The following is an 18,024-nucleotide window of genomic DNA, read 5'->3' as shown; positions in this document are numbered from 1 at the left end:
TCACGCTTGATGTCTTCCCCGACGGCGATGTCATCTTTCGGTAGTGTAACTGCCAGCAGTGTAATTGCACTTATCTCGGAGCCAGAACCGTGCTACAGTGCATCGAGGAGCATTTTTGTGATCTCACGTTGATGTTTCGGCAAACAAATTGGCATTATGTATATACTTTGAAACCCATCCTGGTCGTTTTGGGCGATATCGCCGCGTATACAAATCAGTGGCCCCTTAATTTTGGCGAATTACATGACCTAAAAATCTAACGCCACGTAACTCCACAAACCTATCAATAAACTGTCCGATACTTGATAGGCAGAATAAGTAACGTATTTCGTTCGAAAGGCAGACAAACAAGTTATTAAGCTGGTGGTCACCTTTTTTTTACTCATCAGTGTATTTACCGCCAGCCACTGTGCTGCTGCCCGCATCTCGTGGTCGTGCGGTAGCGTTCTCGCTTCCCACGCCCGGGTTCCCGGGTTCGATTCCCGGCGGGGTTAGGGATTTTCTCTGCCTCGTGATGGCTGGGTGTTGTGTGCTGTCCTTAGGTTAGTTAGGTTTAAGTAGTTCTAAGTTCTAGGGGACTTATGACCACAGCAGTTGAGTCCCATAGTGCTCAGAGCCATTTGAACCATTTGAACTGTGCTGCTCTTGGCATATCAGTCTTGAATAACAGTAAATAAATCTGGAGATGCAATATATGCATTCTGTGGCATTCAAAGGAATGGGATAGATAACAGAAATATTTAGGTATAACACTATAATGTAAAAAAAAAACCTTGTTTCCTGTGCGCATGTCTTGTGCATTTGACACGTTCCACATCATAACGGCCTTCCGTGCTATTGATCAATGGAACACGTAACTAACTGACTAACTAACTAACTAATGATTTTCGGTCTTACTTCATTCACGAATTAATTGAGTGACGACTGATTATACGCAACCAAAAACTACCTAATCTCTCTTACCTTACTCGTATCTTTCCTAAGCGAGTAAAGAGGTAGTGGCTGCTGTACTTATGATAGAAACATATTTTATGTTGATTAACATCTCCGCTACACCCTGTTATTGGCAACAGAGATCATTTGGGATCATAGTTACGTGTCTCAGAATCCATATACGGCATTATTATTTCACTAGTAAGTTCTTATTTTTCTTCTTCTTCTTCTGGTGACTAGCGTTGCCCCTGACGTCTGCCTCATTCCGCGGATGTTCAGGAACAACTAAGTCTCTTCATCTTGGATTGTCGCTCAAATTTACAGATTTCCGCAATTCTTCTGGGACGCATCCTTTCCACATGATCCTATCAGTTTAGTATTCTTGTCTTCATCCACTTATTTGTATCTTGTATTCCACACCCCTATCTTAACGATTTATTTGTTCTTTTGTCCCTCATGGTTGCTCCTTGGATCTGTCATAGTACCTTCATTTCCACTGCCGTTAACTATTGCTTCAATTTTTCCGTGTTTGCAATGTTGTCTACTGCACATGTCATAACGCGGTGCTCCAATGTTTTATTTATTTATTTTTATCTTGTGACCTTACTTCCACTTACTTTTGTCAGGCTTCTTTTGTCTCCTTTTACACCACCGGTCGTGCCGACTCTTGGTTTTTGGAGCCCAAGGTTTGGAGCCATAGGATGCCTTTAATTTTAGTCACCAATACCTACCTGCAGGGTAGGTGGGGCTCTGAGAGCCGTAGTGAAGGCAGGCTACCTAGGGGAAGGAGAGCCCCGAAGAACGAAATCCTAGTGCGCAGGTTGGGGTCCTGGGTGAGGTTAGATAATGACTGGAAGGAAAAAATATTAAGACTGTTCACAGAAACAATAATAAGCTATTGAATACGACAAACCAGGCGTTCACGGTTAGTTTACATGAAAATATTTCAAACATCTAGGTAACTGAATTTAGTCCTGAACAGCTCTTTAGTAAGTATTAAACTGGCGACCTGCGTAATTTCTATACTACCTGTATGCAACCAACAAAAACTTCTTCAACTCCAGGCAACTCTGAGTACTGAGTATTTGTTTTTACTTCTACGTACTTACGATAATAACAGAAGCTGAAGAAATGTTATTATCATTATAGACAAAGTTATGACTGATATGTTTCACAGAAAATTTAATTATATCAGTACTACGCCTTTATTTCCAAATTCAGGAGCTATGTATGCAAGTAATGTAATCCATGCATACTGTAAAAATGTACATATGGTATGTATGTGTGTACGTTCCACATCTCTTCTCAAACCACTGGACCCGTTTCAACCAAACCTGGTGCACATATCCCTTGTTGCCACCAACAATCGCCGTGTGGTTAAAAACCACCTACATATCATAAGTCAGGAGATATGCCGTTATAAGATGCGTGACTAGCCGCCGCATCATGCAAGATGTATAAATTTATTACATTACTTCTGTGCTCAAACTTCTATTCTCTTTACATTTCGCAGAGAGTATCCACAAATCTCGCTAAATGTACCTGCACAATCATATCATGGTACCGTACATAGATCAATAGAAATGACGTCATAAATACTAAGATGCGTGAAAAATGACGCATCATGCTGCAAGTTTTAATATATTTATTCTTTGCTACGAAGACTCTTCTACAGTCGAGTCGACTTACTGACATTCCTGGTTCCAGCCAGAGCTTTGACAGGTTTCAACTGAGAAGCGGAAATGGCTGTAAGCTAAAATAATTGCCGTCTACAGAGCTATGAAGAGGGGTTGCGATAAAGGCGTTTAAAAAGTCATGTCGTAGAAACGATAAGCAGTTACATGTAAGTCTCTTATCTAACAGAAAATTAGGAAAAAGAATATCCAGACAATTCCAGTTCGTCAACTAGTAATTTAATAAAAAAATGAATTAAGTGAAACTTCTGCAACTTTAATTGACAATAAATCGACGTAGATTCTGCCAGTTTGTTTACTAGGCCATCGAGAAGATAGGGCTGATCCTGTCAGCATGTCATTTAAGAGGAAAGTCGAGACACTTGTAGAACTAAAGGGTCTTTGAAGTGTGCTAGTTGTTGGTTCCAGCGTCGTCAGGTTAAATAAGCAGAAAGAAAACTATTCTAGTCTGAGCACTGAAGCCAAACTAAAGCGTCCTGGTCCACGTCTACGTTCCACTCTAACTGTTACAGTGGCTGAAACATCGCCTGTTACCAGGCAAGCAGGTGAACTACAGCGAGAGCAGCTGGTGTTGCAATTTCACGGATAGGTCGCGTTCCATGGGTCATAAATTGTGAAAGATGTGTACGAGCGCGTCGAGGGCTGCAGTCAGAACGAGAATGCGATTCACGCTCACCTGCGTTTTAATTACGCAATCTGCGGACGCCGTGCGCGTCATCGTTCATGCGCAAGAGGAAATGCAAACACGGTAGTCTCGGCAAACGGTTGATCAAAAAAGTACGTGGTGTTTCACGGAATTACATAGGGGGACACTAGAGAATGCGTAGTGGCTGTTTGTGTATGTTGTTCCGACAAAAATCATTGTTGGAAGTTTGCCAAGACAACAGACAACGTGATGTACCGTCTTTCAACTACTGTTCTGTACTACCAGTGGAAGAGTACAAATAAAAACGTAGCCCTCTTAACTGTCTGATATCAGGGAATAGGTATTAGCATCCCCACTTTTGTAATTGTATGGTAGGTCGCACTTGCGCCCTGTAGTAGGAACGTTTCGTATCTGCAAGCTTATTTTTGAGCAAGTACAGTGTTTAATATTGTCTGCCTGCCCTTAAGTTACACATCATCTGAAGTTCCACAAGTCTGAACTGAATTTTAGCCCTAGTTTATACTACAAAGAAAAACGTGCAACGAAAATCTCACTATAGAACTACAGATCGACAGGCAAGACCTTGCCCTTCACTAAATATTAGGTTGGTACGTAAGTTCACAGCGTTTTTCCGTAAGTGTAATCAAAAATATGGTTCAAATGGCTCTGAGCACTATGGGACTCAACATCTTAGGTCATAAGTCCCCTAGAACTTAGAACTACTTAAACCTAACTAACCTAAGGACATCACACACACCCATGCCCGAGGCAGGATTCGAACCTGCGACCGTAGCAGTCCCGCGGTTCCGGACTGCAGCGCCAGAGCCGCTAGACCACCGCGCCCGGCAAGTGTAATCAACACAACAGATACGCGTAATACAGAATTTAGTCACAAATAATATACTACTGGCCATTAAAATTGCTACACCATGAAGATGACCTGTTACAGACGCGAAATTTAACCGACTGGAAGAAGATGCTGTGGTATGCAAATGATTAGCTTTTCATAGCATTCACAGAAGGTTGGTGCCGGTGGTGACACCTACAACGTGCTGACATGAGGAAAGTTTCCAACCGATTTCTCATACACAAACAGCAGTTGACCGACGTTTCTTGGTGAAACGTTGCTATTATGCCTCGTGTAAGGAGGAGAAATGCGTACCATCATGTTTCCGACTTTCATAATGGTCGGATTGTAGCCTATCGCGAATGCGGTTTATGGTATCGCGCCATTGCTGCTCGCCTTGGTCGAGATCCAATGACTTTTAGCCGAATATGGAATCGGTGGGTTCAGGAGGGTAATACGGAACGCCGTGCTGGATCCCAACGCCTCGTATCACTAGCAGTCGAGATGACACGCATCTTATCCGCATGGCTGTAACGGATCATGCAGCCACGTCTCGATCCCTGAATTAACAGATGGGGACGTTTTCAAGTCAACAACCATGTGCACGAACAGTTGGACGACGTTTGCAGCAGCATGGACTATCAGCTCGGAGACCATGGCTGCGGTTACCCTTGATGCTGCATCAGTGACAGGAGCGCCTGCGATGGTGTATTTAACGACGAACCTGGGTGCACGAATGGCAAAACGTCATGTTTTCGGTTGAATCCAGGTTCGGCTTACAGCATCATGATGGTCGCATCCCTGTTTGGCGACATCGCGGTGAACGCACATTGGAAGCGTGTATTCGTCATCGCCATACTGGCGTATCACCCGGCGTGATGGTATGGGGTGCCGTTGGTTACACGTCTTAGTCACCTCTTGTTCGCATTGACGGCATTTTGAACAGTGGACGTTACATTTCAGATTTGTTACGACCCGTGGCTCTACTCTTCATTCCTTCCCTTCTGATAACGACATCCTCTTGAGTAGTCCCCGCCCGGAGATCCGAATGGGGGACTATTTTACCTCCGGAATAATTTACCCAAGAGGACGCCATCATCATTTAACCATACAGTAAAGCTGCATGCCCTCGGGAAAGATTACGGCCGTAGTTTCCCCTTGCTTTCAGCCGTTCGCAGTACCAGCACAGCAAGTTCGTTTTGGTTATTGTTACAAGGCCAGATCAGTCAATCATCCAGACTGGTGCCCCTGCAACTACTGAAAAGGCTGCTGTCCCTCTTCAGGAACCACACGTTTGTCTGGCCTCTCAACAGATACCCCTCCGTTGTTGTTGTACCTACGGTACGGCTATCTGTATAGCTGAGGCACGCAAGCCTCCCCACCAACGGCAAGGTCCATGGTTCATTGGTTGGGGGGGGGGGGGGCATAAAGACGTCACTTCTATCGCCAGTAACAGTACAGGATAGGAATGTTCTGTGTCGTTCACCAGTCAGTTGAAACTTCCTGGCAGATTAAAACTGTGCGCCCGACCGAGACTCGAACTCGGGACCTTTGCTTTTCGCGGGCAAGTGCTCTACCAATTGAGCTACCGAAGCACGACTCACGCCCGGTACCCACATCTCTACTTCTGCCAGTATCTCGGCTCCTACCTTCCAAACTTTACAGAAGCTCTTCTGCGAACCTTGCAGAACTAGCACTCCTGAAAGAAAGGATATAGCGGAGACATGGCTTAGCCACAGCCTGGGGGATGTTTCCAGAATGAGATTTTCACTCTCCAGCGGAGTGTGCGCTGATATGAAACTTCCTGGCAGATTAAAACTGTGCGCCCGACCGAGACTCGAACTCGGGACCTTTGCCTCGGTCGGGCGCACAGTTTTAATCTGCCAGGAAGTTTCATATCAGCGCACACTCCGCTGCAGAGTGAAAATCTCATTCTGGAAACATCCCCCAGGCTGTGGCTAAGCCATGTCTCCGCTATATCCTTTCTTTCAGGAGTGCTAGTTCTGCAAGGTTCGCAGGAGAGCTTCTGTAAAGTTTGGAAGGTAGGAGACGAGATACTGGCAGAAGTAAAGCTGTGGGTACCGCGCGTGAGTCGTGCTTCGGTAGCTCAGTTGGTAGAGCACTTGCCCGCGAAAGGCAAAGGTCCCGAGTTCGAGTCTCGGTCGGGCGCACAGTTTTAATCTGCCAGGAAGTTTCATATCAGCGCACACTCCGCTGCAGAGTGAAAATCTCATTCTGGAAACCAGTCAGTTGATGGTCAGTTGATGACGCGCAAGCAGAAATACAACGTTGACTACCCGCTTATTTTTGTGATTTAGGATTAGACGATGTCATATGCGTACATACGGTTTTTGAGCCTCCCCCACTGTATGAAAATATCGCACGATGGTGCACTGATTACACTTCATCACATCTGCTAGTTCTCTAGTATACTGGCATGGATCACTGTCCATTTACGTCTTTAAACGATCATCATCAAAACAGAAGAATGTATCGGACACGTTCAGTAATCTCTAGTTGAAACTATATTTTCTAGCATCAACAGTTCCGCTCACTGCCTCCAAATTACAAAATTAGAACATGCAAACTCAAATAACAACAATGAACTACAAATAAGAAATGACAATCGATAGATAAACTCATAGCAACCAGAATACCAACAAGTAAAACTAAAACTGTACGTTCTTCGGCACCAACTTCATATTTCCTGTTAATTCTCTCCCGCTGGGTACGTGACGTTAGGGATCACAGCCGGATGGAAGATCCTTTGGTATGCTCATTCTTGCGAAGTTTAACGAACACAAGGGTGGTGTGTACTCTGAACTCTTTTGACGTGTAATGCATATGCCAACCGAACTCTGTTTTCTTAACTCTTTGGTTCCTTCCAAACAAACTGTAATAACTTACTGATCATCATAATTCAGTAAGGATTAATGTGACGAGGGAGTGTAATGGGGCACCCAATTGCACACCCAAAAAAATTAGAACTGACGGAGATGTGAAAGCAAAATTCACAGATTTCCAGGAATGGTAGAGTCGTCAAAGGCGATTTGTGACTCGCAATGGAAAAAAAAAAAAAAACATGAGAGTTAACTTGACGCACAATGCATGTAGTGAGGCATATCCAATTACGGAACAAGTTTTGTTACGTCTGAATCTAAAAGTAAAACAGTAGCAGGAAGATCACTCATTAATATCCCACACTGCTCCTAACGATAGAGGTTTAATGTTACAAAGAACACTAGATCGAATCTGGACTAACTCAAATCCAAGATCACCGTTCAAGTGCGCACACAGACAATACGTAATACCGTAGGAAGAGCAACTCTTTGTTGTTAGATGTAACTTAGTTTAGTTTTCAGTCAGAATTCCCTACAACGATTAACTTCTACAGTTAGGGGCAGTAGAGGACCACTGCATCCCCGAACAACTCATGCATCCTACATCCTTCTGAATCTGCTTACTGTGTTCATCTCTTGGTCTCCCTCTCCTTTTTTTACCCCTTAATCTTTCCTGAATTACTAAATTGGTGTTCGCGTGATGTCTCAGAATGTGTCCTGTCAACCTGTGTCTAATCTGGTAGCGCCACAAATTTCTGTTCTCTCCATCTTTTATTTAGAACCTCCTCATTAGTCAGTTGATCTGTCCATCCTACCTTCGCATTTTTCTGTGGCATATAAAGGAACTTAATAATTTTTTTCTGATTGACAAATGTATAGATGATTATTCGACTCTCATACCAAAGATTAATTTGAAAACTATTGAACACTGAGGGACAAAAGAAGATTTACGCTCTTCGTTTATTAGTTTTAGTTACCTTTCGTTGTTCTCAGGTCCTGGTGATAAGAAGAGCTGCGTAATTAGTAGTGAAATTGTGCTAAATAAAGAAAGCGACTTCTGAAACCAAACGACTGTCTCATTTTCGATAACATGGATCACAGCTCCTGTAACTTTGGAAGATTATTATTTTTTAATTTTGTATGGAGAATGTAGATGGAGGCGAATCTGCACGACGGCGCTGCTCAACAATAGATGTACGTGGATGTGTTCCTCTCTTCCCCTTCGTGGCCGCCAATGTCAATTGTAATATTTATGTCATATTTGCCGCGACATTCAGAACCTGCAGTCTTTGTTATCATTTAATTACGAACTCCGACTAATTTCTTTCTTCAATGAAAAAATGCCTTTTAACCATAATTCTTTTTACCCAGGCCACAGGGAATGATAGTACTTAGAAAGTACGAGCCTCTGTCCTGATCGTACGTTCGCATATAACTGAGTGTGTACCGACTAACTATACTTATGACCCATTCCCCTTACAGTATTAATTCTTATTTTGAACCACTCACTCGCGAATGTACGTGCCCTCTTATTTTGTATAGTCAGTCCGTTGTATTCTTTAATAACGTTACTTTTAACATTCAGTGGCTTAGTTTCCACATGACTTTTGCCTGTGTCGCATTGACGCTTCACGCGAAATATTTATTACGCGACATTCATGGGAACTCTTATTTCAAAATTACGACACCGGCTGACTAAGTTTCTAACAATTTAACAGGGCGGTTACAATGTGCCATGACCTTTTTCCCACAAAACAATAGTAAAAATTTTAAGTAGAAATATTTAAATAATTTGTTTTCATCCATTACTGTGACAAAACCGATTGTTTCTGTTACATGTTACGCCAACTGCGTATCAGATAAGATAATTATTACCGAAACCAGTCCATAATATTCACAAATGTTTATCCCAAAGATTTGGAGAAAAAGGAAGGTTTGGGACGTGACGTTAAACTTTAAACCGACTACAACAAAACCGACCGGCAAAAGAAAATACGTAAGGTAAGAGCAACAGCACTACTACGCTTTTGGTTCATCGTAAATGTTGGATAGAAATGCATTTTTGGGACACTCACTGGGAAGCATGCATTTTTTTTCTAAATTTCTTTTTAACTTAGTTTTTAAGATTGTTGGAAATATATTATACGTGAATGTATGACAAGATGGCGGGTAATTTTCATTGACTGCGCGTGTAGAAGTAATTTGTCACTCTTCTGTTTCACCAGAGACATATTTTACTACATTGAATTTCAAGAACGAGCACGACGTCATCTGTGATTTATAAATGCCTTCTGGTTTCTGTACAAGTTGTAAACAGCTTTTTTTTCCATGCATTTTACTCTTGCTACCTTCAGAATTTCAACGTGACTATTCTACAAACGCTATAAAAGTAGCTTTGCCTTTCCTTAAACTATCTCCTAAGAGAAGCGGTAGGGTCAGTGTTGCCTCTCGTGTTCCTACATTTCTCTGGAATCCAAGCTGATCTTCCCCGTGAACGGTTCCTTCTGTAAGGAATTCATGTTAGCACTTTGTAACCATAACTTACTAAACTGATAGTTCGGTAATATTCACACCTGTGAGCACCATCTTTCTTTGGAACTGGAAATTTTTAATTCTTTTTGAAGCGTGAGGGCCGGCCGGAGTGGCCGAGCGGTTAAAGGCGCTACAGTCTGGAACCGCACTGCTGCTACGGTCGCAGGTTCGAATCCTGCCTCGGGCATGGATGTGTGTGATGTCCTTAGGTTAGTTAGGTTTAAGTAGTTCTAAGTTCTATAAGTTCTAGGGGACTGATGACCATAGCAGTTAAGTCCCATAGTGCTCAGAGCCATTTTTTGAAGCGTGAGGGTATGCCGCATGTCTCATACATGTTACGCTATAGGTGGAACAGTTTATAATGGCTGGCAGTCCCAAAGCTCTCAGTAGTTCTGACGGAACGTCGTCTATTCGTGAAGCCTATTTCCCACTTAGGTCTTTCAGTCCTCTGTCAAATTCTTCTCTCAGAATGATATGTCTTGTTTCATCTTCATTTACGTCCTCTTCCTTTTCTATAATATTGCCTTTAAGTACATCTCCTTTAGTGACCCTCTGCAAACACCTTCCACCTTTCTGCTTTCCCTTCATTGTTTAGTTTTTGATATTCATATGTCTGCTTCCCTTTCTTCCACAGTCCTCTTTAATTTTCCCGTGGGCAGTATTCCCTTAGTGATCTACTCTTCTAAATATTTAAGTTTGTCCCCTAACCATATCTGCTTAGCCATTCTACATATCCTGTCAAAAAAATGTTTCAAATGGCTCTGAGCACTATGGGACTTAACATCTATGATTATCAGTCCCCTAGAACTTAGAACTACTTAAACCTAACTAACCGAAGGACATCACACACATCCATGCCCGAGGCAGGATTCGAACCTGCGACCGTAGCAGTCGCGCGGCCCCGGACTGAGCGCCTAGAACCGCGAGACCACCGCGGCAGGACACATCCTGTCAGTCTCAGTTTTTAGACGTCTGCAATACCTTTCACCTGCTTCACTAACTGCATTTTTAAATTTTCTTCTTTCGTCAAATAAATTCAATATCTCCTCTGTTATCCAAGAATTTCTAGTAGGTCTTGTCTTTGTACTTATATGAACCTCTGCTGCCTTCACTATTTCATCTCTCAAAGCTGCCCTTTCGATCGTACTGTATTCCTTTCTCCTGTTGTTGTCAATCATTGCCTAATGCTCTCTCAGAGACTCTGAGAAATCTATCGTTCTTTCTACTTACCCAGGTCCCATCTCCTTATTTTTCTACCTTTTTGCCATTTCTTTAGTTTTAACGTACAGGTCACGACCAATAAAGTACCCAATAAGAGTCCACATCTGCCTCTGGAAGTGTATTACAATTTCAAATCTGCTTCCTAAATCTCTGTCTTTCTGTTGCCACTACCTGTTTTTAAAGTTTATAGAGAATGAAGTTCATTTCAATGAACAAGCCTCGAGTCTCGTCGGAAGTGGAAACTACAGTTCGTAGAAAATCTGAATAAACAAACCGAGCAAACAGTCACTCCCAACACGCATATATGCCGTGTGACGCCACCTCTAACCTTTATAACAGCGTCAGTCTGGCCAGGAGGAGCGTCCTGCGGTTTCTTCAGGTAATACCATGTGCAACTGGAGCTGCTTATGACTGACTGGATCCCGCAGAGCTACCAGACAGGGAGTTACGTTGTTGCTAGTTTTCACTCTATATCTGGGAAAGTTCCAGTTATTTTCTACGGGTTTATAATCGCATGATTTACCTGCCCTGTCAGGGGCACGATAAGGCGCCTGAATGACGTCAAACCAACAAAGTATGTGTAGAGTTCTCTGATCATTTTGTCACCCTGAGGGACGTGAGTGTCCACAGCAAACTGATAATGAAAGTTGAAATAACTTTTGAGAATACAGTAGACCAGCGTACTATACTACCACCGATATTTCGACATGGGAAGCTTGTCAGTGACGACCTCTCCATTTGTAGACATGGCGGTGGTTGTCGACTAGAGTACCATTTTGCTTTTCCGTAAGTTACGTCTATGACTATATTTACATCTATACTTCGCAAGCCATATCACTGTGAGTGAGCGAGGGTACTTTGTGTGCTTCCTCCCTTGATGTTCTAGTCACTAATGGCCTTTTCTCGAGATATCGACTACGTATGAGAAAGCTAAATATTGGTTGACTCTTCTAGGATCGTACGCTCACGGACTTTCAACAGTAAACTATACCGCGGTGCAGAACGTCACGTTTGCAGCGTCTGCCAGTAGGGTTGGCTGAGCGCCTACGTGACGCTTTCACGCTTAGTAGTTGATCCTGTAACGAAACTGTGGTGTCACCGCCAGACACCACACTTGCTAGGTGGTAGCCTTTAAATCGGCCGCGGTCCGTAAGTATACGTCGGACCCGCGTGTCGCCACTGTCAGTGATTGCAGACCGAGCGCCGCCACACGGCAGGTCTAGAGAGACTTCCTAGCACTCCCCCCAGTTGTACAGCCGACTTAGCGAGCAATGGTTCACTGACAAATACGCTCTCATTTGCCGACACGATAGTTAGCATAGCCTTCAGCTACGTCATTTGCTACGACTTAGCAAGGCGCCATTACCAGTTTATATTGAGATTGTAAAACGTACCGTCAAGAGCGATGTACACCAATTATGGATTAAAGTTAAGTATTCCAGCAGCAACGTACCTTATTGGCTATATTAATTACATTGTCCTCTTCCAGACCTCACGCCAGTTTGCGTGAGCTTAAACGCGTGCATTTCGGCCTCCTCTAGCAAGACGATGTTGGCTCTTCTGCCTACACAGCAGAAACATGCTGCTCTTCTTTGAATCTTTTGTCTTTCTTCTATCGTTTCTATCATGTACAGACCGCAGACTAATATGCAATATCCAAGTATTTCTCAAACGAGAGTTTTGTGAGCTATATTCTCTATGTGGAGACTACAATTCCTGAGAATTCTTCCAAAGAATATCAGTCCGGCAACTGTCTTGCCTACGATTACCTTTATGTAATCGTTCCACCTTAAATCTCCCCGTACGCCTACTCCCTGATACGGATGTTACTGTTTTCAGTGAGTTTTCAGCCATCGTGTAATCTTACAATAAAGGGTCTTTCGATCAATTTCAGCGCATTACGTTACATTGGTTTATGTAATTTATTTCCAGCACTTTTCGATAGCTTCAGTTTTAATTACAGGTTCGGTGTTTATATTATTTTTTAATTCTAAAATATGTGCAATGTCTCCGGCCGGGGTGGCCGAGCGGTTCTAGGAGCTACAATCTGGAACCGCGCGACCGCTACGGTCGCAGGTTAGAATCCTGCCTCGGGCATGGATGTGTGTGATGTCCTTAGGTTAGTTAGGTTTAAGTAGTTCTAAGTTCTAGGCGACTGATGACCTTAGAAGTTAAGTCTCACAGAGCTCAGAGCCATTTGAACCATTGTTTGTGCAATGTCAAACTTTAATTTTTAGCTTTGTTAAAAACGTATGTTTTAATTACGCTACATAGCACTAGAAGAGTAAATCACAGAAGTACCGCCGACTTATAACTTCCCAATAGAATGAATAAATGCCGATAAAAGTAAAATGGAGAAAACGTAAGCAGGCACCTTCACAACGGACCTCTTGTTTGCATGAAAACGAAATTCAGTGCAAATGAGACATGGTACGTTACGTGTATCCATTATTCGTAGCTCGTCACGTTCGAGTAAGGACTTTACGTCAAATAGACGGCCTCATTTCCAGCCAGGTATCATCGCTACGCCTCTGTCTGCCGTATTCTCGAAGTTATAGCGCGTTAAGGGGTAGATGTACTGCCGTAGCGTGCGTCTGGTGCTACTGTCTTTCGCTGCTGCGCATGAAGTAACGTTTGTTTTGGTACTCATGCCTAGCCAGTTGCCTAAGTGATAAATGGCTCATTTGGGTTAACTTCTCTCCCTTGCGGCTGTGAAGTGCTTAACCAGGAATATCGCAGTATAACCGAGTTTCATGTTCTGCAGTTTTGACACATTTGACACTGCATTAGAAAATGAGTGCAGTTATAGGGAAGATCGTCAAGATCCATGCGGTGAGCACTCCAAACCTTCTACTGATACCTATGCTGAAGATTAGCAGTTAACACGTTACCATCCCTTTGTTGCGTGTTTCAATTTGCATTTTTTATTAGTTCATAGAAATTTTCAACTACTTATCTACGTTAGAAGAACCGGAAGTATTAGGAACTATCTTCAGTTCCTGCTTCGTAAAGCACGTTTGGCAGAGAAACAGAGGGTAGGACTAATTTTAAATGTTCATTTGCTCAGATAAATAAAAGAGATTCTCTGGTCAAGTACGGTGCCTATCCTGGAATGTATACAGGATATCAACAAAAACAACAATCAGTATCAGTAAAACCTTAAGTAGCTAAATGTAGCGTCAAAATCTTTCACTGAAATTGATATAGTTACAAAAATTCTAAAAAACCTAAGAACATATGGGACTTAATAAGTAATGTCCTTGGTGGTGTGTATCTATATTGCGTCACCGCCACTGGGAACTTTCCCAGACGGATTAAGCTTCTTTGTAAGAAAATTGGCAAGAGTGACTGAAATAATTACACTACTGGCCATTAAAATTGCTACACCACGAAGATGACATGCTACAGACGCGAAATTTAACCGACAGGAAGAAGATGTTGGGATATGCAAATGATTAGCTTTTCAGAGCATTCACACAAGGTTGGCGCCGGTGACGACACCTACAACATGCTGACATGAGGAAACTTTCCAATCGATTTCTCATATACAAACAGCAGTTGACCGGCTTTGCCTGGTGAAACGTTGTTGTGATGCCTCGTGTAAGGAGGAGAAATGCATACCATCACGTTTCCGACTTTGTTAAAGATCGGATTGTAGCCTATCGCGATTGACGTTTATCGTATCGTGACGTTGCTGCTCGCCTTGGTCGAGATCCAATGACTGTTAGCAGAATATGGAATCGGTGGGTTCAGGAGGGTAATACGGAACGCCGTGCTGGATCCCAACGCCTCGTATCACTAGCAGTCGAGATGACAGGCATCTTATCCGCATGGCTGTAACGGATCGTGCAGCCACGTCTCGATCCCTGAATTAACAGATGGGGACGTTTGCAAGACAACAACCATCTGCACGAACAGTTGGACGACGTTTGCAGCAGCATGGACTATCAGCTCGGAGACCATGGCTGCGGTTACCCTTGATGCTACATCAGTAACAGGAGCGCTTGCGATGGTGTATTCAACGACGAACCTGGGTGCACGAATGGCAAAACGTCATGTTTTCGGATGAATCCAGGTTCTGCTTACAGCATCATGATGGTCGCATCCCTGTTTTGCGACATCGCGGTGGACGCACATTGGAAGCGTGTACTCGTCATCGCCATACTGGCGTATCACCCGGCGTGATGGTATGGGGTGCCATTGTTTACACGTCTTGATCACGTCTTGTTCGCATTGACGGCACTTTGAATAGTGGACGCTACGTTTCAGATGTGTTACGACCAGTTGCTCTACCCTTCATTCGATCCCTGCGAAACCCTACATTTAAGCAGGATAATGCACGACCGTTTGTTGCAGGTCCTGTACGGGCCTTTCTGGATACAGAAAATGTTCTACTGCTGCCCTGGCCAGCACATTCTCCAGATCTCTCACCAATCGAAAACGTCTTTGTCAATGGTGGACGAGCAACTGGCTCGTCACAATACGCCCAGTCACTTCTCTTGATGAACTGTGGTATCGTGTTGAAGGTGCATGGACACGCCATCCAAGCTCTGTTTGACCCAATGCCCAGGCGTATTAAGGCCGTTATTACCACTAAAGGCGGTTGTTCTGGGTACTGATTTCTCAGGATATATGCACCCAAATTGCGTGAAAATGTAATGACAATGTAGTTCTAGTATAATGTATTTGTCCAATGATTACCCGTTTATCGTCTGCATTTCTTCTTGGTTTAGCAATTCTAATGGCCGGTAGTGTATCATCCATTTTCCACATGCAACTCGTTTTCCCAAATATTCGAAAAAGTAATGTACTAAAAAGCAGTCTCAGCAGAAATGGTACTTTGTACACATGACACTAGTTTTATAATGAACTAATAATGAAGCGATTATTTGAAAATTGACTCTCCCATAATTTTGAGAAAACTCAGTATATTCAGTTTCATAGAAAAGTCATGCCAACAACTGAAGTGGCACATGTGCAGCAGTCAGCTAATTTTTGGGGGTATATATTGATGACAACCTGAACTGGAAGAAGCTCAAAACTTATCTTCTAAAACAACTGAGTTTAGGTACTTCTGCTCTTCGTATAATTGCCAGCCTCTGAGACAGCCAAATCGGCCTCCTGCCATACTTTACATATTCTAAATCAATAATGCCTAACGGAATAACTTTCTGGAGTTACTCATTACTTAGAAAGAAAATACTGAGCTGGCTGAAAGAATAATATTCGTGTTCACCTGCAGTCAACATGTAACTACCGCCTTAAATCCCAGGAACGCCCATTTTGCCAGTGCTACTCTCCTTTTGATGTCCTCCTTGCTCCGTCCGCCAGTGGTTATTTTGCTGATTAGGTAGCAGAATCCCTTAACTTCATATACTTCGTGACCATCAATCTTTATGTTAAGTTTCTTACAGTTCTGATTTCTGCTACTTCTCGTTACTTTCGTCTTTCTTCGATTTACTCTCAATACATATTCTCTTCACTCATAAGCGAATCGTATCATTGACATCTTTTCACCATGAATTAAAATCCCACTCCTGAATGTTTCTTTTGTTTCCATCATTGTTTCTTCGATGTACAGTTTGATCAGTAGGGGCGAAAGGCTACATACCTGTCTTACAAGTTTTTCAACCCGAGCATTTCGTTCTTGGTCGTGCACTGTTATGATTCTCTCTTGTCTCTTGTACATATCGTATGTCACACGTTTCTTCATATAGCTTATCCTATTCTCTCAGAATCACGAACAACTTGCATCATTTTACACTGCCGAACGCTTTTTCCAGGTCGACAAATCCTATGAACGTGTCGTGATTATTTTTTTAGTCTTACTACCATGATCAGCCGCAACGTCAGGATTGCGTCTTTGGTGCCTTCACGTTTCCTAAATGGAAATTGATCGTCGTCTAACGTACCACAATTTTCTTTTCCATTCTTCTGTATATTATTATTGTCAGCAACTTGGATGCATAAGCTGTTAAGCTGATTGTGCGTTAATTCAGCACTTGTCAGCTCTTGCAAATCTTTGAAATTATGGTAAAGATGTTTTCTGAATGTCAGATCGTATGTTGCCGGACTTACATATTCTACATACCAAAGCGAATAGTCGTTTTCTTGTCAGCACCCCAAATTAATTTAGAAATTATGATGGTATGTTATCTATCCCTTCTGTCTTATTCGATCTTAAGCCTTCCACAGTTCTTTAAAATTCTGATTATAACACTATCTCCTGTAAATCCACCTCTGTCTTTCCTCTATCACATCAGCAAAAAATTTCCCCTCATAGTGGCCTTCAATGTATTCTTTCTACCTATTCTCTCTTTCCTCTGCATTTGGCTATGGAATTCCCGTTGAACTCTTGATGTTACTACCCTGCTTTAAATTTCATCGAAGGTTGTTTCGACTTTCCTATATGCTGAGTTAGTTCTTCCGAGAATCATATATTTTTCTACTGCTTCATCTTTTTCGTCTTAGCTTCCCTACACTTGCTACTTATTCCATTCCTTAGCGACTTGTACTGTATGTCCGTATTCCTGAATTTTCCTAACTATTTTTGTAATTCCCTCTTTCATCATTCATCTGAAGTATTCCTTCTGTTACCCATTGTTTCTTCTCAGTTCCCTTCTTTGTACCAATGTTTTTCTTTCCAACTTCTGTTGTTACCCTCGTTTGAGGCGTCCATTCCTCTTCAACTGTACTGACTACTAAGCTATCTCGTCATCCCTTAGTACTTCCGTATCCCATTTCTCAGCATATTGATTCTTGTGGACTAATCTCTTAAATTACAGCCTTCTTTTCATCAGTGCTAAATTGTGATCTGCGTCTATATCTATACCCGGGTACGCTTTACGATCCCGTATCTGTTTTCGGTATCTCTGATTGAACATGATGTAACCTAACAAATCTTCCCATATCGCTTGGCTTTTTCCAAGTATACCTCCTCCTCTAGCGATTCTTGAACACAGTATTCGCTATTACTAGCTGAAATCTATTACAGATTCAATTAGTCTTTCTACTATCTGAACCACTTGTCCCAAGTCCATATTCTCATGAAACTGTTTCTTCTATTCCTTTCCCTACAACTGCATTCCAGTCCCCATGACTGTGTGATTTTTATCTCCCTTTACATACTATATTAAACTTTCAACATCCTGATATATTTTCTCTGTGTTGTCGTCTTCAGCCTGCAATGTCTGAATGTGTACCTGAACCACACTGTTGTCGGCGTTGGTTTGCTGTCGATTCTGATATGAACAACCTTAACACTGAAATGTTCACAGTAACAGACTCTCTGCGTCACCCTTGTATTCATAA

At 42.5% G+C, this 18,024-nt stretch overlaps 1 non-coding gene across 1 annotated transcript; it reads left to right on the top strand.

The window, feature by feature from the left end:
* Positions 1–6,216: 6,216 nt before the first annotated feature.
* Positions 6,217–6,291, top strand: Trnas-cga (transfer RNA serine (anticodon CGA)). The gene has a single exon. It is a non-coding gene; the product is annotated as a tRNA-Ser (tRNA).
* The last annotated feature ends 11,733 nt before the right edge of the window (positions 6,292–18,024 follow it).

This window comes from Schistocerca cancellata, chromosome 6 (genome assembly GCF_023864275.1).
Source record: "Schistocerca cancellata isolate TAMUIC-IGC-003103 chromosome 6, iqSchCanc2.1, whole genome shotgun sequence".
In the NCBI taxonomy this organism is placed as follows: domain Eukaryota; kingdom Metazoa; phylum Arthropoda; class Insecta; order Orthoptera; family Acrididae; genus Schistocerca; species Schistocerca cancellata.
Note: the sequence above shows the minus strand (reverse complement) of the source record. Positions and strands in the feature narration are given on the sequence as shown.